Here is a 21,682-nt window from a genome sequence, read left to right as displayed (position 1 = left end):
ACCCTTAGGTGCGGGCAGCTCTCTGCAGACAGTGACCTGGCAGCACTTCTTTTGTAACTAAAATGTATCCTACTGAGATGAGAGTGTAATAAAGTGTCATCTTTGTCATAAAAATATGACCAGAAGAGAGGAGTCATGACTTGAGTGAACGTCACACATTGAGAATGTCACAAGGGAGTTTTCTAGTAGCTGTGGAAACTTTAAAAAAAGATTAAGTTCTAGCACAAGAGATATCATTACAAATCTTATTTTAAAAGATCAAGATGGATACAGAACTACTTCAATAATTCGAACCTCTCAGATCCCTAAAGGTTCAGCAGGGACATGAAACAAGCACCTACAAGTGACAGCATGAAAACTCTCAAGGGAATAGTCTATCTTCTGGATATCACATTTAAAAGTCTCTTCCACTGAAAGGAAATTTTCTCAAGATGACTTTTACCTAAATACTATAGAAGAGATCTCCGACTTACTTAGATAGTCCATGCAATGCACCTGCATTGTTTCTCACTCGTGGGGAAGTTATGAGCAAAATATTGAATGTTTTATTTTTATTTATTTATTTATTTTGTGGTACACGGGCCTCTTACTGTTGTGGCCTCTCCCATTGCAGAGCACAGGCTCCGGACGCGCAGGCTCAGCGGCCATGGCTCACGGGCCCAACTGCTCCACGGCATGTGGGATCTTCCCGGACCGGGTCACGAACCTGTGTCCCCTGCATCGGCAGGTGGACTCTCAACCACTGCGTCACCAGGGAAGCCCTGAATGTTTTTTATTAATTTAAATTCTAAACTGTTTTTGGTTATGGAAAATGTGTTAGTCTTCAGTTTGAAGAGGAGACAAAATAAGGCATCTGTTAAAAAAAAACATACCAATTAGGCCTCTGTCAGCAAAAAGGACCACAAACTATAAAAAGCAAAGAGGAACTTTATTTGGCATCTTAGAAGTGCAATTCAGGGATCATAAATTCCAGAGGAAACCAGAAGAGTGTGCTACCAGAGGAAAATGGGCAGGGTGTTTTACAGAAAAAGGAGGGAAGTTGACACAGTCTTACACAATTTGTTTGAATCAGAGGGTAAGATTATTGTATACAGATGATTGGGTTATGGCATGAATGTAGATCATGAACAGTTCCATCAGGCCTTTCTGTAGTAGAATAGATGTTTCCTGTCAGTAGAATGGTGCAAAGACTGAGGAACTGGTTCATGAAGGACTCAAGTTACCTGAGAAACTGGTGTTGTCACACCCATGTTCCTTCTCTGGAGTTTGCCTGTGTCTGGCTTGGCCTTCTCCAGCTAAGCGTGCAGGTTAGTTGATATAAGTCAGAGATGGCTTGGATCATAGGTCTTTATTGCAAGGTTAACTTCTTCTACAAGGTGGAGGGATCCTCACTGACCTTGGGAAATTACTTAGCTACGGACCATAAGTCTGCAGGGACATAAGGCTTCTGGTCTTACAGATTGTGGGTGCCATCAGGGCTCAAATCAATGACAAAGGGAAAGGTTTTTACAGGAGAGCTACTACATGGGGGAGATTTTGGAGGAGGAATAGGAGAATCAGAAAAATATAGTGGCAGCTCAGCAGGTTCTGGGTAAGCTGGAGTCAAAGGAGAATAAGGGGAAGAAGAGAACTCTTGAGCTTTTTCTGGAGTATTTAGATGAGATTAGAGATCTTTATTTGCAGTGGTGAGCTTGGAAACAGTATCCTGAAGTGAGGCAATTTTATTTTATGTCATTTTATTTATTTATTTATTCTTAAATTTTATTATTATTACCTTTTTTGGCTGCATTAGGTCTTTGTTGATTTGTGCGGGCTTTCTCTCGTTGTGGTGAGCATGAGCCATCCTTCCTTGCGGTGTGCGGGCTTCTCATTGCAGTGGCTTCTGTTGTTGATGAGCATGGGCTCTAGGTGCTCGGTATGCCTGAACCATCAGGAGTTCACCTTTGCCAAATCCACACTGGACTGGAGGAAACAAATCCCAAGGGCAGAATTTACTTGTATCTGATAAGGAGCTCTAGACCTCCAGATAGCATTGTAAAAGCTAAAAGCAGGTCACCAATGGGTGAAGGATACAGAGAGGAACTCATCCTTGTCTCAGAATTCTTCACAGAAACAATCCATGACAGAAGAGCAGAGAACTGCATTCACCAAACAAATCAGGAAATAAAGTACAATGATATTTATATATATAATAATATAAATAAAATATTTTAATTAATATTTTTTAATTTTATAAAGTATTTATAATAACATATATACCCAGTCAGGTTACTATATACATATAACACAACAGTCAGAGATCCTCAAAGAAAAAAGCAAGCAACAATAACCAAGTAAATCTGGGAAAATGGTGTCAAAACAAACAAAAAATGACTAAATGAAAAAATCCAGCCAATACAAGATAAATCATAAGAAAAATCTCAGAAATACAGAAGCTGTTGCAGAAAGACAAAATAAGTATTGAGTCAATTTAACTACAGAATCGCGTCTACACAACTAGAAGGATTAAGATTTCAGACAAGACAGTAAATATTATGTCTTAGCAATGCTAAACAGTGAAACACAAACACAGAATTTGCAGAAGCAGTATGGCCAAATTAAATCCCAATTATGCAATTTTAATAGCAGATATTCATCAATAATACTAGAAGAAATTTTCAGGGTTTATAAAATATTTTACCTCAAACCTTTGTGTGTATGTGTGCCTATAGAGTGAAGCCAAACAGGACCCCAGGGGACCCTATCGGGTATAAGAGCCCCACCATGTCCCCTTTTCCTTAAGTGAAAGCCTTTTCTTCAGGCCTCCGATGAGTTTCAAAAGGCTTGCTCAAGAGTTAATGATTAAGAAAATGTAAATATGTAGTAACAAAGAATAGCTGTTGCGTGGGAAACTGGTACCAATTTAAACAATAGATCAGCCATATAACATATATATTTTTTCCTGTATTTTTTACTTTCAAAATCTGGACGTTATCTTAGCACTGGCAATGTACTTGGTGCTCAAAACTATGCTTGTATTCATTGTTAACTGGATGTATAAATAAATTTGTAAGTGAATGATAGGAGGTAGCATAAAGCAGTAACAGGTATTCTGTTGCTTGGTTTTACATTTGCAAATTTGTGTTTGCTATTTTAAAATCTATCTTTCCTTTGCATTCCTCTTCTCCATTCCTTTCTCTTTATCATCCTCCTCTTCCTTCTTCTCTCTGATAATTGTGTGTGTGCATGTTTTACTTTTATTCCCTCTTTTTGTGAATTGCTATATTACATCCTTTACCAATTGACCTATAGGTGTTTAACTTAACATTGGTGCTTTGCTAGCCTTTTAATGCAATATACTAACCTTTGTGCAAATACTTATGCTATACTTTGTCATTTTTATTTAATCTAATTTCTGGATTTTTTAAACAGAATTTTTAACATTCTATTCAGTCAATTTTGAAAAGAATCAAAGTATTAAAAGAGTCTACCAGACTTTTCTGTGTGATTTTTGCCATAGCATATGAAAATATTCTTGCTTGGCACAGTTACATAAATGTAAACAAATTCCTTTCATGGTTTTAATTATTTTATACTCAACGTTTTTATTAAATTAAAATAAATTAATTTGGAATATACTAAAGTTCTGATTTCAGTTATTTCCAAAACATTAACCACTTAGCTGAGCTGCCATTAATTAACTAAACAATTCCATTTTCATTTCTGTGGAATGTTACTTTGTCTCTCTGTCCACCCTTCTACCATTTATTTCTATCTGTCCCATTCTGCTATGCTCTAGTACTTGAGGATAGGAAAGCTATTTCATCTTAAAATACTAATTTATTTTTGCAATTAGTCAACTCACTGAGGACTTATGTTAGTTTATGTAGATTTTCAGATTCTTCATAAAGTTAAAAATTATATACAAATAATATTTATCTTTACCCTTATGATAGTTATATCTCTATTTTAGTTGATTTTGATAATTGTAGTAATTATTACAAATTCTTCCACAACATGTATAGTGTTGCTGATAAACATCCTTTTTTAATTCATTGTTTTAACAATTATGATTCCAATTTTTTATTAAATAAGCTACTATATTTTACATAAATATCTTAAGGAGTTATTCTGTTCAGTTTCTTAAAGCTTAATACATTTGAATTCAAGGTTGCATGTAAAATCAATAGTGGATGTTGAACTGTAATGTGTTTTTTACATTTTCTGTACATTTGTAAAACATATTCATGGTTTGAATGGCTTGTCAGTTGTATATATAAACATTAATATCCTCTGTGTCTCATTCAGTGTTTTTCTTCCCTTACATTATTTATTTATGTCTTTTAAATATTTTGATTAATCTGTTTACAATCTCTCTCTAGTTGCCTGAATTTAGAGTTAAAATTTTTCTGCTTTAATGCAATCCAGAAATTTGGTAATTTAATAAGGATAAAATATTTTAATCTCTTTAAGTGTATTCTCATAATTAAATAGTGTCTTTAACATCTTGTTTCCTAATATTTGTATGCTTTTTAGATATTTCTAGTCTTCGCTATTTCAATATACTTCTTTATTTGTGCATTTCTGTATGTACACATATGCATAGCAGACTTTTTTTTAACATCTTTATTGGAGTATAATTGCTTTACAATTGTGTGTTAGTTTCTGTTTATAACAAAGTGAATCAGCTATACATATACATATATCTCCATATCTCCTACTTCTTGTGTCTCCCTCCCACCATCCTTATCCCACCACTCTAGGTGGTCAAAAAACACCTAGTGGAACTCCCTGTGCTATGCGGCTGCTTCCCACTAGCTATCTAGTTTACATTTGGTAGTGTATATATGTCCATGCCACTCTCTCACTTCATCCCAGCTTACCCTTCCCCCATCCCTGTGTCCTAAAGTCCATTCTCTAGGTCTGCATCTTTATTCCCATCCTGCCCCTAGGTTCCTCTAAACCATATTTTTCTTTTTTTTTTTTTTTAGATTACATATATATGTGTTAGCATACAGTATTAGTTTTTTTCTTTCTGACATACTGCACTCTGTATGACAGACTCTATATCCATCTACCTCATTACAAATAACTCAATTTTGTTTCTTTTTATGGCTGAGTAATAGTCCATTGTATATGTATACCACATCTTCTTTATCCATTTATATGTTGATGGACACCTAGGTTGCTTCCATGTCCTGGCTATTGTAAATAGTGCTGCAATGAACATTGTGGTACATGACTCTTTTTGACTATGATTCTCTCACGGTATATGCCCAGTAGTGGGATTCCTGGGTCGTATAGTAATTCTATTTTTAGATATTTTAGGAACCTCCATAATGATCTCCATAGTGGCTATATCAATTTACATTCCCACCAACAGTGCAAGAGGCTTCCCTTTTCTCCAACCCTCTCCAGCATTTATTGTTTGTAGATATTTTGATGATGGCCATTCTGACTGGTGTGAGGTGATACCTCATTGTAGTTTTGATTTACATTTCTCTAATGATGAGTGGTGTTGAGCATTCTTTCATGTGTTTGTTGGCAATCTGTATATCTTCTTTGGAGAAATGTCTGTTTAGGTCTTTTGCCCATTTTTGGATTGGGTTGTTTGTTTTTTTGATATTGAGTTGCATGAGCTGCTTGTAAATTTTGGAGGTTAATCCTTTGTCAGTTGCTTCATTTGCAAATGTTTTCTCCCATTCTGAGGGTTGTCTTTTTGTCTTGTTTATGGTTTCCTTTACTGTGCAAAAGCTTTTAAGCTTCATTAGATCTCATTTGTCTACTTTTGTTTATATTTCCATTTCTCTAGGAGGTGGATCAAAAAGGATGTTGCTGTGACTTGTGTCATAGAGTATTCCGCCTATGTTTTCCTCTAAGAGTTTTCTAGTGTCTGGCCTTACATTTAGGTCTTTAATCCATTTTCAGTTTATTTTTGTGTATGGTGTTAGGGAGTGTTCTAATTTCATTCTTTTACACGTAGCTGTCCAGTTTTCCCAGCACCACTTATTGAAGAAGCTCTCTTTTCTCCATTTTATATTCTTGCCACCTTTTTCAAAAATAAGGTGACCATATGTGTATGAATTTACCTCTGGGCTTTCTATCCTGTTCCATTGATCTATATTTCTGTTTTTGTACCAGTACCATACTGTCTTGATTACTGTAGCTTTGTAGTGGAGCTGAAGTCTGGGAGCCTGATTCCTCCAGCTCTGTTTTTCTTTCTAAAGATTGCTTTGGCTACTCATGGTCTTCTGTGTTTCCATACAAATTGTGAAATATTTTGTTCTAGTTCTGTGAAAAATGCCATTGGTAGTTTGATAGGGATTGCCTTGAATCTGTAGATTGCTTTGGGTAGTATAGTCATTTTCACAATATTGATTCTTCCAATCCAAGAACATGGTATATCTCTCCATCTGTTTGTATCATCTTTAATTTCTTTCATCAGTGTCCTATAGTTTTCTGCATACAGGTCTTTTGTCTCCTTAGGTAGGTTTATTCCTAGGTATTTTATTCCTTTTGTTGCAATGGTAAATGCATAGAAATGGTAAATTCTCTTTCAGATTTTTAATCATTAGTATATAGGAATGCAAGAGATTTCTGTGCATTAGTTTTGTATCCTGCTACTTTACCAAATTCATTGATTAGCTCTAGTAGTTTTCTGGTAGCATCTTTAGGAATCTCTATGGATAGTATCATATCATGTCATCTGCAAACAGTGACAGCTTTACTTCTTCTTTTCTGGTTTGGATTCCTTTTATTTCCCTTTCTTCTCTGATTGCTGTGGCTAAAACTTCCAAAACTATGTTGAATAAGAGTGGTGAGAGTGGGCAACCTTGTCTTGTTCCTGATCTGAGTGGAAATGGTTCCAGTTTTTTACCATTGAGGATGACGTTGTCTGTGGGTTTGTCATATATGGCCTTTATTATGTTGAGGAAAGTTCCCTCTATGCCTACTTTCAGCAGGGTTTTTATCATAAATGGGTGTTGAATTTTGTTGAAAGCTTTCTCTGCATCTATTGAGATGATCATATGTTTTTCCTCCTTCAATTTGTTAATATGGTTTATCACATTGATTGATTTGCATATATTGAAGAATCCTTGCATTCCTGGGATAAACCACACTTGATCATGGTGTGTGATCCTTTTGATGTGCTGTTGGATTCTGTTTGCTAGTATTTTGTTGAGGACTTTTTTGTCTATGTTCATCAGTAATATTGGCCTGTAGTTTTCTTTCTTTGTGACATCTTTGTCTAGTTTTGGTATCTGGGTGATGGTGGCCTCATAGAATGAGTTTGGGAGTGTTCCTCTGTCTGGTATAGTTTGGAAGAGTTTGAGAAGTATAGGTGTTAGCTCTTCTCTAAATGTTTGATAGAATTCACCTGTGAAGCCATCTGGTCCTGGGCTTTTGTTTGTTGGAAGATTTTTAATCACATTTCAAATTCAGTGCTTGTGATTGGTCTGTTCATATTTTCTATTTCTTCCTGGATCAGTCTCAGGAGGTTTTGCATTTCTAAGAATTTTTCCATTTCTTCCAGGTTGTCTATTTTATTGGCATAGAGTTGCTTGTAATAATCTCTCACTGTCCTTTGTATTTCTGCAGTGTCTGTTGTTACTTCTCCTTTTCCATTTCTAATTCTATTGATTTGAGTCTTCTCCCTTTTTCTCTTGATGAGTCTGGCTAATGGCTTATCAATTTTGTTTATCTTCTCAAAGAACCAGCTTTTAGTTTTATTGATCTTTGCTATCATTTCCTTCATTTATTTTCCTTTATTTCTGATCTGATTTTCATGATTTCTTTCCTTCTGCTAACTTTAGGGTGTTTTTGTTCTTCTTTCTCTAATTGCTTTAGGTGCAAGGTTAGGTTGTTTATTCGAGATGTTTCCTGTTTCTTAAAGTAGGATTGTATTGCTATAAACTTCCCTCTTAGAACTGCTTTTGCTACATCCCATAGGTTTTGGGTTGTCGTGTCTCCATTGTCATTTGTTTCTAGGTATTTTTTGATTTCCTCTTTGATTTCTTCAGTGATCACTTCGTTATTAAGTAGTCTATTATTTAATCTCCATGTATTTGCATTTCTTAGAGATCTTTTCCTGTGATTGATATCTAGTCTCAGAGCATTGTGGTTGGAAAAGATACTTGATACAATTTCAATTTTCTTGAATTTACCAAGGCTTGACTTGTGACCCAAGATATGACCCATCCTGGAGAATGTTCCATGAGCACTTGAGAAAAATGTGTATTCTGTTGTTTTTGGATGGAATGTCCTATAAATATCAGTTAAGTCCATCTTGTTTAATGTATCATTTAAACCTTACGTTTCCTTATTTATTTTCCTTTTGGATGATCTGTCCATTGGTGAAAGTGGGTGCTTAGATTCCCCTAATATGATTGTGTTACTGTCGATTTCCCCTTTTATGGCTGTTATTATTTGCCTTATATATTGAAGTGCTCCTATGTTGGGTGCATAAATATTTACAACTGTTATATCTTCTTCTTACGTCGATCCCTTGATCATTATGTAGTGTCCTTCTTTGTCTCTTCTAATAGTCTTTATCTTAAAGTCTATTTTGTCTGATATGAATATTGCTACACCAGCTTTCTTTTGATTTCCATTTGCATGGAATATCTTTTTCCATCCCCTTACTTTCAGTCTGTATGTGTCCCTAGATCTGAAGTGGGTCTCTTGTAGACAGCATATATATGGGTCTTGTTTTTGTATCCTTTCAGCCAGTCTGTGTCTTTTTGTGGGAACATTTAATCCATTTACTTTGAAGGTAATTATCAATATGTATGTTCCTATTCCCATTTTCTTAATTGTTTTGTGTTTGTTATTGTAGGTCTTTTCCTTCTCTTGCATTTCTTGCTTACAGAAGTTCCTTTAGCATTTGTTGTAAAGCTGGTTTGGTAGTGCTGAACTCACTCAGCTTTTGCTTGTGTGTAAAGGTTTTAATTTCTCCATCAAATCTGAATGAGATCCTTGCTGGGTTGAGTAATCTTGGTTGTAGGTTTTTCTCCTTCATCACTTTAAATATGTCCTGCCACTCCCTTCCGGCTTGCAGAGTGTCTGCTGAAAGATCAGCTGTTAACCTTATGGGGATTCCCTTGTGTGTTATTTGTTGTTTTTCCCTTGCTGCTTTTAATATGTTTTCTTTCTATTTAATTTTTGATAGTTTGATTAATATGCATATTGCTGTATTTCTCCTTGGATTTATCCTGTATGGGACTCTCTGTTCTTCCTGGTCTTGATTAACTATTTCCTTTCCCATATTAGGGAAATTTTCAACTATAATATCTTCAAATACTTTTTCAGTCCCTTTCTTTTTCTGTTCTTCTAGGACCCCTATAATTCGAATGTTGGTGCACTTAATGTTGTCCCAGAAATCTCTAAGACTGTCCTCAGTTCTTTTCATTCTTTTTTCAATATTCTGCTCTGCAGTAATTGTTTCCATTATTTTATTTTCCAGGTCACTTTTCCATTCTTCTGCCTCAGTTATTCTGCTATTGATCCCTTCTAGAGTATTTTTAATTTCATTTATTGTGTTGTTTATCATTGCCCATTTCCTCTTTAGTTTTTCTAGGTACTTGTGAAATGTTTCTTGCATTTTCTCTATTCTATTTCCAAGATTTTGGATCAACTTTACTGTCATTATTCTGAATTCTTTTTCAGGTAGACTGCCTATTTCTTCTTCATTTGTTAGGTCTGGTGGGTTTTTACCTTGCTCCTTAATCTGCTGTGTGCTTTTCTGTCTTTTCATTTTGCTTATCTTACTGTGTTTGGGGTCTCCTTTTCACACGCTGCAGGTTCGTAGTTCCCGTTGTTTTTGATGTCTGTCCCCAGTGACTAAGGTTGGTTCAGTGGGCTGTGAACTTTTCTCCTTCACAGCTCCTCCTGGTGGAGAGGACTAGTGCCTGTGTTCTGGTGGTTGAGGCTGGATCTTGTCTTTCTGGTGGGCAGATCAACATCTGGTGGTGTGTTTTGGGGTGTCTGTGACCTTATTATGATTTTAGGCAGCCTCTCTGCTAATGGGTGGGGTTGGGTTCCTGTCTTGCTAGTTTTTTGGCATAGGGTGTCCAGCACTGTAGCTTGCTGGTTGTTGAGTGGAGCTGGGTGTTGGTGTTGAGATGGAGATCTCTGGGAGATTTTCACCCTTTGATATTACGTGGAACTGGGAGGTCTCTTGTAGACCAGTGTCCTGAATTTGCCTCTCCCACCTCAGTGACACAGTCCTGATGCCTGGCTGCAGCACCAAGAGCCTGTCCTCCACACGGCTCAGAATAAAAGGGAGAAAAAATGAAAGAAAGAAAGAAAGACAGAAAGAAAGAAAGAAGATAAAATAAAATAAAGTTATTAACTTAAAAAAGTAAATATTAAGAAAAAAATTTTTAAAGTTAAAAAAAAACAGACAAATGGTGAAAGCAAAGCTATACAGACAGATTCTCACACAGAAACATACACATGCACACTCACAAAAAGAGGAAAAGGGTAAAAAATAATATATCTTGCTCCCAAAGTCCACCTCCTCAATTTGGGATGATTTGTTGTCTATTCAGATATTCCACCCATGCAGGGTACATCACGTTGACTGTACAGATTTAATATGCTGTTTCTGAGGCTACTGGGGGATAGTTCCCTTTCTCTTCTTTGTTTGCACAGCTCCTGGGACTCAGCTTTTGGTGTGCCCCCACCTCTGCCTGTAGATCACTAGAGGGTGTCTGTTCATCGCTCAGACAGGACGGAGTTAAAGGAGCGGCTGATTCAGGGGCTCTGGCTCACTCAGGCTGGGAAGAGGGAGGGACACGGAGCGGGGCGAGCCTACGGCAGCAGAGGCCAATGTGACGTTGTACCAGCCTGAGGCATGCCGTGTGTTCTCCCGGGGAAGTTATTCCTGGATCATGGGACCCTGGCAGTGGCAGGCTGCACAGGCTCCCGGGAGGGGAGGTCGGGATAGTGACCTGTGCTCACACACAGGCTTCTCGGTGGCGACAGCAGCAGCCTTAGCGTCTCATGCCCGTCTCTGGGGTCCACGCTTTTAGCTGCATCTCGCACCCATCCCTGGAGCTCCTTTAAGCAGTGCTCTTAATCCCCTCTCCTCACACACCAGCAAACAAAGAGGGAAGAAAAAGTCTCTTGCCTCTTCAGCAGGTCCAGACTCTTCCCAGACTCCCTCCCAGATAGCCATGGTGCACTAACCCCCTGCCATCTGTGTACACGCTGCCAACTGCAGTCCTCTCCCTGCACTCCGACTGAAGCCTGAACCTCAGCTCCCTGCCCCACTCGCCCCGGCGGGTGAGCAGACAATCCTCTCGGGCTGGTGAGTGCCGGTCGGCACCGATCCTCTGTTCGGGAATCTCTCCACTTTGCCCTCCGCACCCCTGCTGCTGCACTATTCTCCCCAGTTCGGAAGCTTTCCCCCTCCGCCACCCATGGTCTCTGCCCACAAAGGGGCTGCCTAGTGTGTGGAAACCTTTCATCCTTCACAGCTCCCTCCCACTTGTGCAGGTCCTGTCCCTATTCTTTTGTCTCTGTTTTTTCTTTTTTCTTTTGCCCTACCCAGGTGCGTGGGGAGTTTCTTGTCTTTTGGGAGGTCTGAGGTCTTCTGCAAGCATTCAGTGGGTGTTCTATAAGAGCATATCCACGTGTAGATGTATTTCTGATGTATTTGTGGGGAGGAAGGTGATCTCCGCGTCTTACTCTTCTGCCATCTTCTCCAGCCTCCTCACATCTTCTTTATCCATTCGTCTGTCAATGGACACTTACATTCCTTCCGTGTCCTATTTGCAGATAACATGATACTATACTTACAGAATCCTAAAGATGCTACCAGAAAACTACTACAGCTAATCAATGAATTTGGTAAAATAACAGGATAGAAAATTAATGCACAGAAATCTCTGGCATTCCTATACACTAACGACGAAAACTCTGAAAGAGAAATCAAGGAGACAGGGGACAATCCCTGTTACCATTGCAACAAATAGAATAAAATATCTAGGAATAAACCTTCCTAAGGAGACAAAAGACCTATATGCAGAAAACTACTAGACACTGATGAAAAAAATTAAAGACAATACAAACAGATGGAGAGATATACCATGTTTTTGTATTGGAAGAATCAACATTGTGAAAATGACTCTACTGTCTAAAGCAATCTACAGATTCAGTGCAATCCCTATCATGCTACCAATGGCATATTTCCCAGAACTAGAACAAAATATTTTACAATTTGTGTGGAAACACACAAAAAAAATGCCAAATAGCCAAAGCAATTTTGAGAAAGAAAAATGGAGCTGGAGGAATCAGGCTCCCTGACTTCAGATTAAATGACATTTAGATGCAACTTTGGACTTGATTCGCTGCTGGAAGGAGTCAGCATTTCTGGGACTGTTGGAATAGAAGTATATATTTTGCTTTTGAGTAGGACATGGATTTTGGAAGCCCAGGGACAGATTGCAATGGATCTTGTGTTTCCCAAATTCATATGTTGAAGACCTAACCCTCAATGTAATGATATTTGAAAATGGGGTTTTGGGGAGTTATGTTTAGACCAGGTCATGAGTGTGAGATCCTCAGGATGGGATTAGTGACCTTATAAAAAGAGGAAAATAATCTCTCTCTGTCTCTCTCTCCATGCACACATACCAAAAAAGTTCCCAGTGAGCACACAGCAAGAAGGCAACTTTCTGCAACCAAGGAAGAGGATCCTCACCAGACCCATAACCTGCAGGCACCTTGATGTTGGACTTTGAGCCTCCAGAACTTTGGGTAATAAACGTCTATTAGTCTATGGTGTTTTGTTATAGCAGCCCTAGCTCAGTAAGACAGCCTGTGAGAGAAAATGAGGACAAAATTGGACAAGGTTGAGATAACATGTCTGGATACAAGATTAAATCCTACAAAGTAGAGAGCGGGAAAAAAGAAGTTTAGATGGGAAGACTATTAGATGGAAGGGCAGTCCTATGAGAGTTTGGGAGGGTTGATGGGTAAAGTCACCCCTCAGAAGAGTATCAGGGCTCGCAGGAATGTGCCTGCAGTAGCTTTCCTGCAATGCATACCAGGTGGGGAGCAGCCTGTTGGAATGTGGTGGTAGAGTCAGAGCACAGCAGCTGTGATCATCAGTCAGCCGTCCTCTCCATGGTAGGAGATGTAAGGGACACACGGATACATAAAGGGCATTGGTTTTGAACCAGAAAACCCAGGTTTCAAGTCTGAGGTTTGATATGTTCTATTTGGGAGACACGGAGCAAATGAGCTTTCAAAATTCTGTTTTCTCCTCTGAGAATGGCCTGAAAGGAAGTACCTCTTTAATGGCATGATTCTAAAGACACACACACACACACACACACACACACACTATATATACACATATATGTATACATATATATGTATACATATATGTGTATATATATATATGTGTGTGTGTGTGTGTGTGTGTGTGTGTGTGTAAAGTGCAACAACAGTCCCTGGTGCACTGTGCAGACACAATAAACACTATTAGGATTATTAACATACATGCTATCAGTGTCCCAGAGTCTCATATAAGCAATCAGAATTCCATCCAAATGCAAATTATTGCAGCCCTGCTGGTCTCCGCTCATCCAGTTCCAATTATCAGGTCAATTTTTAATGGAAAACCCTTTTACCAGCACACACAGGCACACAATTTCCACAGATAAGTTGCTTTGATCCCAGCCTATTATAAACTTTGAAATGCTTACAATGCTCTTGATCAACATTAAATTCCTTGGAACTGTGAATTCAGAGAGACATACTGAGACACATTAATTAAGGAAGAAGAACGCTTGAATTTATTAGGGAGCCGTAATTTACTCATATTTTAGCGGAATAATGCAAGCTAAGTGACAGATGCTTTAAAGCAGGTATAGTTTGTGAAGTAAAGAAGCACTAGAGCATCAAATAATAAGCTGTACATGTAGCATAACTTATGAGGTGGCATCAGTTGCAGTGGAATTCCCACTGAAGACCCACTTATGTCTTGGGGCATCAAAATAAGCCATGCTGACATCTAAAATGTCAAAACCTCCACAAAAGATCTTGATTTCTCCCAAATACACTTACAGTTTTCCACAAAAAAATTAATTGAGGAATTTGATTTTCCCATCAGTTATTAATTCATTTTTAACCCAAGATTAAAAGAAGACTTTCCAAACCCACTCCCACAGGGGGCTGTCAGTGACAGCTGGTTGGAGCGTCTTAATCTGCGTACTCCAGTGTGGTCCTTTTGGATAAGGAATAAACAACCAACTGAACAGAGGCAATTAAAAACCCTGCCTTCCACTAAGAGCACAAACTGGTAATAACAGATTCTGAGGAAGTTACCTAAGCGTTATATCCTTGTAAACATGGAACCCCTCTAGATGACATTATAGGCTATAACACTGCTCCCCTTAGAGATGTTTCTTTTCTGTAAGATGCAATTATGGATTGTTTGGTTCCTTTGAAATAATGGAAATGCACACATATATGTACTTACATATAGTTGTGTGGCTTTTAAAAGTCTCAGCAGAGAGCATTTGGATTCTTTGACCTCTTGAGCATCTTCTTCTAAGATATGATGAGGGAAGACTTGTGAGGAACAAAATCTAGAACAAAAATCCACTGACAATGAGGTGGTTGATGATGTGTTACCAGCCTGGACAGAGGACAGACCAGGGGGCAGCTGTCCACAGGGCACAACTCCAGTGGTTCAACATCTCTGGACTTTTAATTCCAGATACTCAGATTTTCCACATGGATTTCAGTACATAGCTGATGAAAAATAAATTAGACTGCTTCTACTGAGATAGAAAATATTGTCATGGGTTATTTTTAAAAAATTAAAAGGAAGCACACACACACAGAGCCTTCTCATTGCTACCAACGTTATGCAGTTGACACTGTTTGTAATTCTTGCCATTAAGATACATTGGATGGTGGTTGACTGAGGTCTACAGTAGCAAATATACAGGTGAAATTTTAAAACAATTCAAAGCCAATTCTTTTAATAGAGGACAAGCTATGTGTTTTCCTATTTGAATTATTAAAATATTGAATGATTTCATAATCTTTCAAAGATGTTCTGTGATTCTGAAAACGGCAGACTATTGACCATTGCATTAAATTCCTTACTGTGAAAATACATGATTTTTATGAACAAAAAGCAGTTTCTCTTTGTCTTTACTAAATGGATATTAAACCAATATTAGGAAAAATAAACTAAAAGACTGTTATAAGATTAGATAGTCTAAAGTGAAACTTTGATTGACCCTTGATGTCACAAGGACATGTCTTGATATAGGTGATGGCATATTCATTCTCAGCTCAGACTGCAGACACAAAATTACACTGCCAAGAAGGTGTAAAATAACCTTTGTGTCACTGCAGAATCAGAACACAGGTTAAAGTAGAATATGAAAGCAGGAAAGAGAAGAGAAGTTAAAATTGCAATATTGAGGTTAAGGCAAACAATAAAATCATTCTCTTATTTTCATTAATTTAAGTAACAAACAATATAAAGCCAACACTTTGCAAAATATTTTGGAAATAAAACCATCCAAAATTAATTATTAAAGGTTGTATTTTAGGAAGAGCTTTAGAACCCTCACGTGCTGTCTCTGTTTGGTAATAGGGGCCCTGTAGCAGGGAGCAGCTGGTGTAAGGCAAGAGGGTGTGGAGTTGGAAGTCATGATCCTGTCTGACCAGTTGGGGGCTACTGCCTGATATCACTGTGAGGTTCGTGATCTGATCCTTATTGACAAGGAACTAGAAAGTTATATCAGCTCTCCTGGAGTGTCCTCTGTAGTCTCTCATATATATGTGCGTGTAGTTGCACTTATCCTAAACTGTACATGCGTGGTAAATCTCAACAAAATTTTGTCATCTTTGTAAAATGAGAACTAAATAGTCCTTAGTTTTATATAATTGTGCTAATTTGCTAAAGCTACTGTAACAAATTACAATAGATTGTATAACTTAAACAACTGAATTTTATTTCTCACAGTTCTGGAGGCTAAATTGTGAGATCAAGGTGTCAGCAGGGTTGATGTCTTCTGAGACCTCTCTCCTTGGTGTGCAGACTGTTGCCTTCTCCCTATGTCTGTGTCCTAATCTCTTCTTGTTAAAAGGACACCAGTCATATTGGATTAGGGCCCACACTAATGACTCCACTTTAACTTGAGAAACTCTTTGAAGACCCTATTTCTAAATACAATCACATTATGAGGTACTGGGTAGGAGGTTAGGACATTAACATATGAAGTTGAGGGGGCACAATTCAACTTATAGCAATAGTTGATCTCTAACATATATGGATAGATTATACATATATGTATATAGTCGATGTCTATATATAATTAATTATGTAACCTCTCTATATATAGTTCATTAATCTCTATCACTATTGAAATCTCTATCTATAAGATGTATATATTTTCACCTTGAAAAAAATTCAAGACTCTTCAGTATATTCTGTAAGGTTTAGAAGGAAATAGTGTCATACGAATATATTTCTGACATAGTAGCAAGGATTCTAAAAATCATAGATAACATAAGCCTAAAAAATAATTATATATATTTTTTAAATTATTATATATATTTTAAATGGTAGAAAGTAGATTGCACTAATTATAGAGCAGTCAGTTTGATGTAATCCATGGTTTATATTCTAATTTTAATTATTAAATCATATTTTGGATTTTATATATATGCAATATATGATATATATATATTATAATGTATATATAAGTGGAGTGTATATATATATATATATATATATATATATATATGAGAGAGAGAGAGAGAGACAGAGACAGAGACAGAGAGACAGATTTTTGATCACTAAGAACAAATATAAAATTCTCTAATACAAAGTACCTTTAATTTTTTTTTTTTTTTGCAGTACGAGGGCCTCTCACTGTCGTGGCCTCTCCCGTTGTGGAGCACAGGCTCCGGACGCGCAGGCTCAGCGGCCATGGCTCACGGGCCTAGCCGCTCCGCGGCATGTGGGATCTTCCCAGACCAGGGCACGAACCCGTGTCCCCTGCATCGGCAGGTGGACTCTCAACCACTGCGCCACCAGGGAAGCCCACCTTTAATTATTTTTCTGCAATTTTGTAAACAATACTACATAGACACATATTTGGCAGACAAAATAAGTTCAGATTTTCTAATATGTTAGAAGTAATTAAAAGTAATATATAAAGACTTGTAAATACTGTTAGAAGAGCAGCAAGGTTTCCTGAAACAAGAAGAAAAATTTGGTCTTACCCTTGTAATATGAAGGTACAAGAGCTACAGCTATTTAATTTGATTTATTTTCTGTCAAAATAAAAGGCTCAGAACGGTATGCTGGATAAAAAATGAAATTGATATTTGTGTTAGCTCAATAACAGGATTTTATGAACCAAATGTCTGATAATATTACATATCCATAAATGAGAATGTTCTAGGAGAAGATCTTTACAACATTGTACAAGGAATTCAGACATTGATTGATTATATTACATTTAAGTTCCCTTCTAAACTTAAAATGTTATATTAAATTATGATATAGATCAGAGAGGGTTTTTGATTAATATTTAATAGCTGCGTTCTTTGGATTTTTAATGCATGAAATAAACTCAGGTTGAAACGCTGAATTTGCAGGATGATAATCAACTCTCAGGCATTTCACACTGCATAGCTAAAGTTTTGAAAATTATAAATGTATTGTACTTGTAGTGTAATAACCATACTTTTTTCTTCAAAGTTTTAACCTTTTTATTTTTGAATAATGTTAAATTTGGAGAAGTACAAAGATAGGACAGAGAGTTCCCACGTAACTTTCATCCACCTTCTCTTAATGTTAACATTTTACATAACCATGGCACAATTTTTGCTCTCTTTATAGATAAAAAAATTAACATTGGCACAATACTATTATCTAAACTACAAACTCTGTTTGGAGTTTACCAGTATTCTCACTGATATCCTTTTTCTCTGTACCAGGATCCGATCAGGATAACACACTGAATTCAGTCATCCAGTCTTTAATATACTTCTATCTGTGAAAGTATCTCAATCTTTCCTTATGTTTTTGAACTTAAGAATTTTGAATAGTACCAGTCAGGCATGTTATAGAATGTCCATCAGTTTGGGTCTCTTTGGTGTTTTATCATGGCTAGACTGGGGTTACATATTGTTGGGAAGAATGCCACAAAGATGAAATGTCCTTATCACAACAAATCAAGGAATCCATGACACCAGCATGACATCACATGATGTTAACCTTGATCACTCAGGGTGTTGTCTGCAGGTGTCCCCATCATAAAGTTACTATTGTTCACTTTAAACTCTCCTCTTTGGAACAGAATCAGTCAAACTCACACTTAATGAGAGAGGAATTAAACTCCACTTTATGGAGGGGAAATAACTTTTCCATACGTTATTTGGAATTTTTCTGTTTAAAAAAATTGTGCTTTTTCCCATTTATTTGTTTTTTCAATCATTTAATTATAGCAGCGTGAACATATGATATTTATTTTATTCTTTGTGTTCTAACATTATTCTTTCAGTTCTATAGTACTATTTTTTTGTTGTTTTTCAAATTACTCCAGCTTTGACCATTGAGAGATATTTCAGTTTGGTTTCTGTGTTCTGTAGCTATGTCTCTGCCTCCATGCTTCTTTTTCTTTTGGTGGGTGGAAGCATACCTTTCTTTTCGTCATAACAAGATGCTCCAGACTCATCTCTCATTTGCCTTGTCTCTGTCATTTCTCCAAAGTTTACCTGTTCCATTTTGTTGGAGGATGACATTTAGAAACCGAGATCTGAGCACTAGGTGTGCTCATTGCTATGGAGAGCTCACAGCTTCCAGGCCTTCTCAGCAGACATTACTAAGAGATGTCTGTATGTATAATAATCCATGCATACATTCATATCTACATTTATTTATACATGTATCTATGTGAACATATTTTAAGATAAATGAGTTCATACTGACATTTCCAAAGGTAATCAGAACAGGACTCATCCTATTCTTCCCTGCTTGTTTACTAGTAAATTCTTTCTCTGACAGTGAGAAACCTGACCCCTGTTGTCTGTAATTCATTTACTTAATTATTCAACACTAGTACATATGTAAAATAATTTCAGAATTTGTGAACCATGTCCCTTTGAGAAAGAAATTTACCAACTAGATTGCAGTGTTTATGGGCAGTTCCTTTGAATCAGTTAAAATACAAATTTCCGAAGTATTGAACTTAGGTCATCTCCTTTCTTCCCACTTCCTTCAGTGACATTTTTTTTTTTTTTTAGATGTTGGGGGTAGGAGTTTATTCACTTATTTATTTCTTTTTGCTGTGTTGGGTCTTCGTTTCTGTGCCAGGGCTTTCTCTAGTTGTGGCAAACTGGGGCCACTCTTCATCGCTGTGCGTGGGCCTCTCACTATCGCGGCCTCTCTTGTTGCAGAGCACAGGCTCCAGACGCGCAGGCTCAGTAGTTGTGGCTCACGGGCCTAGTTGCTCCGCGTCATGTGGGGTCTTCCCAGACCAGGGCTCGAACCCGTGTCCCCTGCACTGGCAGGCAGACTCTCAACCACTGCGCCACCAGGGAAGCCCTTTCAGTGACATTTTTAATGCATTTAGACTCATTTCTTGCAGACTAAATTCCACCCTGGAATCCCCTAATGTTGATTTTTTTTAAATTTACACATCACAATGTTCAGTCTTTGTGGTGTACATTTCCATGAGTTTTCACAGACACATAATTATGTCTCTAACACCACAGTACAATATAGAATAGTGTTTTAACCCTGAAAATTCCCCTGGGTGCTTCCTTCTTGAGTTAATCCATTTTCTCTCACCAAACACTGATCCGTTTTCTGCTTCTCTTATTTCAATGTTTTCTTAATGTCATACAAATGGAATTATAGTATATGTAACCTTTTGGGTTTAGCTTTTTTCACTTAGCAAAATGTGTTGAATATTCACCCATGTTGTTGCTTGTGTCAATAGCTCAATGCTTTTTATTTCTGAAGAGTATTCCTTTATATGGATACATGAGAGTTTGTTCATCTATCCCCCTCTTAAGGGTATCTTGGTTTTTGGTGATTGTGAATCAAGCAGCTATAAACATTTATGTGCAGGCTTTTGAGTGAACACCAGCTTCCAATTTACTAGGGTAACTCTTAGGAATAAAATTGTTGGGATTTATTGTAAGTGTATGTTATACTTTATAACACATTGCCAAATGGTCTTGCAAGGTGTACCATTTTGCTTTCTCACTAGCAATGGATGATGTTTCCTGTTGTTCCAACATAAATAGACTTTGATATTGCTATTAAAATATTGAAAGCACATGAAACAATATCAATTTCATCAATATTATGTACTTTTTCAAGTAATAATAACATTTTGCATATGTTAAATGCTTTATAAACTTTGACTAACTTATGTTTCAGTCCTCTCTGAATATAGGGGCTCAATCAAGTGTCATTGTTAGTTTTTATGGTGATGTTCAAAAGAACTGTAAAATTTACAGTTCAATGTTAATACTACAGAAAAACTAACTCATGTTTCCAGATTATGATTTACTAATTATTTATTTCAATTATTAATATCTGTACTCAATATAATTTTATAATACTCTGAACTTGTTACAACATGTATTTAATAAATTATTTCAGAAACTGATAAGAGTAAAGAAGTATTATCTTTATGATCTTTAAAACTCTTTCATTGTCTGTATCCAATTGTCAATCTTATTGTACCCCAGTGCCTGACAAAAAGTAGACTCTCAAAAGTAAAATATGTATTTATTTTATTTTTTATTTATTTATTTATTTTTTTGTGGTACACGGGCCTCTCACTGTTGTGGCCTCTCCCGTTGCGGAGCACAGGCTCCAGACGGGCAGACTCAGTGGCCATGGCTCACAGGCTCAGCCGCTCCGCGGCATGTGGGATCTTCCCGGACCGGGGCACAAACCCGTGTCCCCTGCATTGGCAGGCGGAATCTCAACCACTGCGCCACCAGGTAAGCCCTGTATTTATTTTTAATGAATAAATAAATGGATGATCACATTTCATGTGACATTTTTAAGGACTTAAACTATTTTCATCCAGTATCAATTTCACTGTAAATTTGAATCCGTCTTGCCAACAGGATCAGATAAAAACAAATGGGCTGTTATCTTTCTGTGTTTCACACTTTGTATTTACAATGGTAAGATGTAAATCTTGCTAAGACAAATATTTATGTGTTTATATTGTTCTAGTTCTGTGGCTGAAACTATATCTATTGTGTGATAACAGATGGACAAACAAAGTGGCTAAGAAGACACTGCTTGAGATAGGAATTGAAATAGGCTTAAGATAATAGGGTATATTTGGGAATAAGGGCAGTTTATGGCTGGTGGAAAAAAATAAGATTAATTTTTTTTTAAATGGCAAGAGGAACATGAAAAGATGCTCAACATCACTAATTATTAGAGAAATGCAAACCAAAACTACAATGAGGTATCACCTCACACCGGTCAGAATGGCCATCATCAAAAATATCTGCAAACAATAAATGCTGGAGAGGGTGTGGAGAAAAGAGAACCCCTTTACACTGTTGGTGGGAGTGTAAATTGATACAGCCACTATGGAGAACAGTATGGAGGTTCCTTAAAAAATTAAAAATAGAACTACCATATGACCCATCAATCCCACTCCTGGGCATATACCCAGAG

This window comes from Phocoena phocoena, chromosome 9, assembly GCF_963924675.1.
Source record: "Phocoena phocoena chromosome 9, mPhoPho1.1, whole genome shotgun sequence".
In the NCBI taxonomy this organism is placed as follows: Eukaryota; Metazoa; Chordata; class Mammalia; order Artiodactyla; family Phocoenidae; genus Phocoena; species Phocoena phocoena.
The sequence above is the reverse complement of the archived record's forward strand: the minus strand, read 5'-3'. Positions refer to the sequence as shown.